The sequence below is a fragment of the Triticum aestivum genome, chromosome 3A (assembly GCF_018294505.1).
Source record: "Triticum aestivum cultivar Chinese Spring chromosome 3A, IWGSC CS RefSeq v2.1, whole genome shotgun sequence".
NCBI classification, from domain to species: domain Eukaryota; kingdom Viridiplantae; phylum Streptophyta; class Magnoliopsida; order Poales; family Poaceae; genus Triticum; species Triticum aestivum.
In genome coordinates, this window is record NC_057800.1 from 43110371 (window position 1) to 43118101 (window position 7731).

The window sequence follows — 7731 nt, forward strand, 5'->3', positions numbered from 1 at the left end:
GGAAGGGAAGGAACTTACGGATGCAGGCTCGCTGCGGAGGTCCGCCGTTGATCTCTGGTCGGGTTCAGGTTGATGCAGCGGCCTGAGTTGGCGAAGACGAGGAGTTCTGCGGCGGCGGCGGCGGCGGAGCTCGAGCAGCAGAGGAATAGCAAGAGGAAGAGGACGACAGAAGGGGGAGAATGGAAAAGACCTTGGAGTCATGCCCATTTATAAGGAAAGGCCGATTGAGAAGGAGCGAGAAACAAGGAGGCCAGGCATCATTATCCAACGACTCCGACGCCTCGATTTTCGGAATGGTCAGTAAAGATAAAGATTCGTTAAAGATATGACAGAATAAAATATGAATTTAATGGAAGATGACGTCATGGTGGGTTATCACGGATCCAGAAGATGACGTCACGGAGGGTTATAACCTCTACACAGACAGAAGATAGAAGGCTTTTTTCTTAAGGTATTTTAAGATTGACATGAACCGGTTCAAATCAATCTGGGGCCTAATGTTGGGGATATAACTATTTGTGTAAGCCGCCCAGGAGGGGCCGGGTTACATAAAGGTGATTCATCATATGAAGCCCAAGATCAAGCATGAAGATGGCGGTTCAGTAAAGGGTTTAAAGCCCACAGGCGACTTAAGGCCCGTAGTGATAAACCGTCGTAATGGCATGACTTGTATCATAAGGCAGAATTAACTAGTCACTGAGTCAGACACTATTTATTAGCCGGCCAGGACTCTGTAGGTCGCAGGGCGTCAACCCGTGTATATAAGGGGACGACCCGCTGGCGGCTTAGGGCAAGTAACATCCAATCGAAACCAGGCATAACGTATCTCGCTCCCTAGTCATCGAAACCCTAGCAATACCGACCCAACTAGACGTAGGCTTTTACCTTCATCGTAAGGGGCCGAACTAGTATAAAACTCTCTCGTGTCCCTTGTCCCGATTAACCACTTTAAGCTTCCTAGTTGCGATGGCTCCACGACTAAGTCCTTTCATGAGGACATCTGCCGTGACAATTCCATGACACGATCTGAGCGCGAGACTTGTCTTGGCTGTCCGGGGTCGATTCCTCGTGATGCGCCATGTTCATGTGTAGCTAGGTCAGGTCCACGCGAGCCTCCCCCTCTTCTCGATGCTCTCCTTCATGCTCTGCGTCCTCAGGTCCCGGTCCTCGAGCGAGCTCAGCCGCCGCTGGTATGCCAGGTCGCATGCCGTGGTCAAGGGCTGGAGAGCCAGTAGGAGCTCCTGAGTTGCGATGCTTAGGAGTACTAATTAGGTACTAGAAATAAATGCAATGCGATCTAAACCTTGTTTACTGTGGAAACACACGCAAATTTAACTGTGTCTTCTAAACTGTGATGGAGGGAGTAACTTGCATTGGGGAGAAGAAATAAATATAGGTGCTTCAAACTATTTTTTATTATGGGGCATCTGTATCAATATACCACCATTGTACATGTCTTTATGGACGCAAGTGAGATAATTGGTATGTAGGAGTATAGTTCTCTGCTTTGCCGCAACATGTCTTTTTGCATGTGGTTAGCATATTTTATTAGGACATGCATGCATGCATGATGCATCTTGAAATAGAGCTAGCTTATTTTTGCCCCAAATTTGCAGCTTGTTTGAGTTTTTGCTGCTTTGCGGGAAAATGACTTGTCCGATTGTAGGGCTACCGACTATAGAAGCATGTAGGTATCTCATTGTTAGAGTGTGGAGCAAAATGAAGCCTCCTTAGGGCGCCTGAATTTGGGTCGTCGGATAGCGTTTCCAAACTGATCTTGTCCGTTGGATCTCAGAGGCAACGATCCTGGCGATCCGATCGAGCAAAACACTGCTACAATGAATAGTAGCCCGCACTTTCACTCTCTCGGACGCGCCGTGGGCGTTTGAGGGGCCATATTTGTTATATGTGGCTCTACATGCTATAAGAAAAGCATTTTCTACCGTCGTCTCCTCCCCTCGTGTCTCTCCCTCCGTGACTAAGAGCCGCACCAAGCTAGCATTCGTGGTTTATTTGTGAAAATATTTTCCCTTTACTTTCATCCACGAGAATATGAGCACGACGTCGTGTAGGTCCACTCACAGGAACCCTATCGTGCCTGCCTGATCGATGGGGCTATTTGTTGCCCCAGCAGCATGCATATGCCTGTTCGTTTTAATGCCTGGGCATGCACTAGGCACTAGCTACGGGCAGGACACGAAGACTGAGATTAACACAGCTCCAGATTCAGCGATAGTACGTATCATCATCAGACTCCCGCTTCGGTACCAAAGTAGAAGTGTCATCCTCATCTGTATATTACAACAACAAGCAATTGATCATCGTTTTTTGAACAACTTGGTCGTGCAAATAGCTGAACGCCGCACCATAGGAGAATAAGCTTAAGGCAGATCTCCGCACCATACAGGTTTCACACCGGAGGTTCGGCGCGCCGTGATCAACCCCAAAAGTTGTCTGTCACCTAAACTTACGATTAACATACACGCAATCTGAACATTTCGAAGATATTACATTTTGTTACTCCCTCCAATCCAAATTAATTGACGCAGGTTTAATACAACTTTAGTGGAGGGAGTACAAGAATTAGGAGTCAGAATGAAGGTAGCAGTGCACAAGTAAGACGAATTGAAACTAATTTTGTGACAATTTGACAGAGGCAACATCAATTTGACAGAGACAATCTATGCTATTGTTATGTCCAGCACCGAGTGAAAGACCCAATTAACCCACGTCGAGTTCTTGAGGGGTGTAAAGTCAGAAATAAACGAAGCATGCTAAGATGGCTGGCTCCCAAATTGAACCATTCAACAACATGCAAAATATGGCCAGGTCGACTTGTTCCCAAGCCATAGCAAGCCAAAGCTATTTTTAAGGAGCGAGCGAGCTTTCCTCACCTTATAAATCGGACTTGTGAGATTCAGGAGACTGTGGCGCGTTGCTTGCACGTCTTTCAGTTTTACTGTTACCTCCTTTCTTACTTGTGCCTCTGCAGCAGAATGTGATAATCTGCACATCCCTAGCTTCAGGCATTGCTCTAGCCTAGCTTCATGTGAGCATCATGTTTAAATTCAAATGAAATTGAATTGAGGAATTTTCAAAGCCTCAGAAGACCTCTAAAAATAACCAACATTTAAATTTCATCAAATGAGTCCAAGAAAATGTTCCTATTATTCCATGGAAATATTGGTGAGAGGTAAAATTTAAACCAATATTTTTGGAGTCACAGAGATATTTATTTTGGCCATTTGAATTAATCCAATAACTATTTGCTTTGGATTTATATTTAATATATATTAAATATGACTCCAAATAATTCTGGAAGTTTGTGAGTGGCTTTGTATATATTTTAGTAAGCCACATAATAAACTACAGAATTTATTAAAATGGTTTAGTACTTTACTAAAACAAAACAGAACAAATAGAAAACAGAACAGAAAAAAAATAAAAGGAGTAGAACTTACCTGGCCTTACCTGGTAGCCCACCAGCAGCCCAGTCCACTAGAGCCGGCCCAGCCCACCTCCTCCTCCCCCCTTGTCTTCTTCCTCCTCTGCCAGGAGGACGGACACCGCACGCACGCGCGCACGCGGAGGCCTCCACCTCCTGCTTCGCCGTGGCAGCCCCCCCCCGACCCCCTCGCAACGCCACGAAGACGGCCCCGACCCCCCTCGATCGTCTCTCTCTCTCTGGACCCCCTCCTCCCCCTTTGTTCTTCCTCCCTCTCGTCACCGAACGCACCTGGGAGCGCCGCTCGCCGTAGCCATGACCACGGCCACCCCCTTCCCTCTCCGGCGCGCCCCCGAGCTCGCTGACCCTCCCTGCACGATCCCTATGAGCTCCACTCCGTTTCCCCTCCTCCATTTTGTTCGTTCCCGTGCCGTAGCACCCCGGCCACATTCCCGAGCGCCGTCGTCCGCCATGGACGCCGGGCATGGCACTGACGTGCTGCTGCGGCCAGTCCGACGAGCCTAGCGTGCTCCTAGCTGCCCCAGGAGTCCGCATAGCCCCTCAGCCAGCCCCCTAGCGCCCCGTAACCTCGCTCCGCCCAAACCCGAGCTCCGGCAGCCGCTGCGGCCCCCACTCCGGCGAGCTCCGGCCACCCCCGCACCTCCCGTTGGTTCCCCTAGATGCGCACGGGCGCGGGCTACCTCCTGGTGCCCTTGGCGCGTCGATCCGATGCCCCTAGCGCAAGTCCGGCGTTCCCCCGCCGTGCGGAATGGTCGCCGCCGGCGAAACTCCGGCAGGAGCTGATGTGGCTGGTCATTAGGGCCTAACTACCCCGCTAATCAACCCCCTAGGCCACTGACAGCGGGCCCCACCCCTGGTCAAACCCCAGTCAGCGCTGGGTTTGACCGGGATTAGCTCCTGTGCAGCTGACATGTGGGTCCCATAGGTCAGATTTGACCTGGACAACGCCGTTGACTTGCTGACGTCACTGTGAAGTCATGCTGACGCAGTAATTCATTTCTGGATTTATTGTTATTCAGAAATTTCAGAAAATAGCTAAAACTTCAATAAATCATAGAAAATTAACCGTAACTCCAAATGAAATAAATTATATATGAAAAATTATCAGAAAAATTCAAGGAATCCATCTGTACCATTTTCATGCATGTTAGAAAACTTATAGCTGCTGTTTAGCACAAATCAAATAAAGGGCATTTAAATATCCACATATGGAGTTTGAATTTGAATCTTGGATTCAAACCAACTTCATTTAATCTGGTGCTAGTTGCATTAGCCCAAAACACATTCATTTTGCCATGTCATGATCATGCATCATATTGTGCATTGCATTGATTGTGTTCCCTTCTGTGTTGCCGGTATTTGTCCCCTCTCGATAGACGTGATACCGATGATGTGATCGTTGACACTGATGAAGACTCAATGTTATCTTCAGAAGTGCCAGGCAAGCAAAACCCCCCTTGTTCATTCCGATACAATCCTACTCTCTCGCTCCTGCTCTCTTTTACTGCATTAGGACAACACCGATTCAACTGTTACATGCTGCGGTAGTTGAACCCCTTTATCCTTTGCATGACCTGTCATTGCCACAGTAAATAGATGAAACCCACTAGCATGAGTAGGAGTTGTTTGAGCCCTGTTGTGCCTACTCATTCATGCTTGTTTGTCATGCCTGCTACTGCTTAGAGTTGAGTCAGGTCTGATTCATCGGGGATGAATCAGAGGCGTGTGAACATGTCCTACTGTGTGTGAGCTAAGTGTGTGAACACGATTTGGTAAAGGTAGCGGTGAGAGGCCATGTAGGAGTACATGGTGGGTTGTCTCATTGAAGCCGTCCTCAGGAACTGAGTTCTGTGTTTGTGATCCATGATTCAGCTACTACCATACATTGGGCCCTGAAATATGACCCCGCTCGACTTCTTATTCACCCTTGTCCTCTGTCCAGGAGTTGCAAGTAGTTTCTGGTGTTTGTAGTATGCTGGAGGCCGTGGACAGCGCTGACCGTAGGGGTGGGCTGTGATGCGGTAGGCACGTGGCCGGGTAAACCGGGCGCCCGTTTGGTGTCACGGAACCCTGTTCACATCGTTTGGGGCTGTGAGCGAAACTCCGGCCGGATCTCCTCATGGATGGAACCCGAATAGGCGATAAACCTGGACTAGAGACTTGAGTGTTTAGGTAGGTCGTGGTCTACACCCACGTCGGCTTTCGCTTGAAGTCTGCCGAGCACATGTCGTGTGCAGACGCTAAGTGGTGGAAACATGTATGAAGAAGTACACCCCTGCAGGGTTAACATCATCTATTCGAATAGCCGTGTCCGCGGAAAAGGACTTCTGGGTTGCTTATATCAGTTCATAGACAAGTGAAAGTGGATACTCTAAAATACGCAAGATAAGCGTGAGTGCTGTGGATGGCGTTCTCGTAGGGAGACGGGAGCGGATCCATAGTGGTGTATTGATATGGTGAATATGTGGACTCGTGTGCGCCACCTCAAAAAGTTACTTGCAGTCGTAGTTCAGGATAGCCACCGAGTCAAAGCTGGCTTGCTGCAGTTAAACCCCACCATCCCTTTGTTGATAATGATGCATATGTAGTTAGTTCTGATGTAAGTCTTGCTGGGTACATTTGTACTCACGTTTGCCTATTTTATGTTTTTGCAGAGAGACTTCAGTCTCACTAGTATTACCGCGTGGTCTTCGACGTTTAGCTTGTTACCTCAGCTACGATCTTGTGCCCTCGGCAGGATCTGATAGATAGTCAGGCTTCTCAGCCTTTTTCATTTATAGTTGTCTGTACTCAGACATGATAGCTTCCGCTTGTGCTTTGACTTGTATGCTCTGAGTGTTGGGTCATGAGACCCATGTTTGTAATATCTCGCTCCTCGGAGCCTATTGAATAAACTACTTGAGTCGTAGAGTCATTTTGTGATGCCATGTTGTATTGCACATATCGAGCATATTGTGTGTATGTTATTGAAATGCTTGGTATGTGTGGGATCTGACCATCTAGTTGTTTATCTTTAGTAGCCTCTCTTACGGGGAAATGTCTCCTAGTGTTTCCACCGAGCCATGGTAGCTTGCTACTGCTCCGGAACACTTAGGCTGGCCGGCATGTGTCCTTCTTCGTTCCTGTGTCTGTCCCTTCGGGGAAATGTCACGCGATGAATACCGGAGTCCTGTTAGCCCGCTACAGCCCGGTTCACCGGAGTCCTGCTAGCCCAGTGCTACAGCCTGGATTCACTCGCTGATGACCGACACGTTCGATGCTGGGTCATGGATGCCTGTCCCTGTAAGTCTGTGCCGCTTTGGGTTTACGACTAGCCATGTCAGCCCGGGCTCCTTTATCATATGGATGCTAGCGACACTGTCATATACGTGTGCCAAAAGGCGCAAACGGTCCCGGGCAAAGGTAAGGCGACACCCGTGGGAATACCGTGCGTGAGGCCGCAAAGTGATATGAGGTGTTACATGCTAGATCGATGTGGCATTGAGTCGGGGTCCTGACAGCGTTGGTATCAGAGCTTGACTGCCTGTAGGATTACCAAGCCAAACTGGTCGAAGTTGAGTCTAGAAATTCTTTAGTTATATAAGGGAATTGATTGTGGGATGGAACGTAAGGCTCTTTTTACTCCTTATACCTTATGCCTTCTGATCTGAGTATCATCTTATCTTCTACGGGGATTAAGAACTAGGCTATCTCTTCTTTCTATTAGGATCACGTGTTACTAATCACGTAGACTTATAAGATTGTTGGATTTAAGCTTGAGTTCAGTTTCTACTACTTCCGTATGTTAATTGTTGATCTCGAAACCTTGATATCGTGCTTCTGAGTGGTTATGCCACCATTTTGTGAATGTCTCAAATCTTTTCTGAGCATTTACAGCCGTTATGCTGTCCGAGTCATCCCAGGTTTCTATACAATCTGATGCAATTTGCAAATCCTTTCTTCCCGTTTCGATGTTCCTTTGGGCCAGATTAGCCACACTAGTCAGTGAGTTGAGGTACTTTATTGCCTTGACATATATGTTGGAGCTAGTATTATGACCCTAGGTGTCTTAGGGGATCATCTAGTAATTTAGCCATGATTTGTGCTCCCAGTGTGAGGATTCTGGCCATCATTCTCGAAAGCATTCCGTGATGCTACTTAGTAGTAGGTATTCTATTCCTGGGTTCTTGAACCCGAGATTCACTCTACTTACTTCATGTCGATAGTAATTGCTAGCTCCCTTAGGTTATTAGTAACCTTTGCGATAGTCCTTGAAGCCCGTGGTA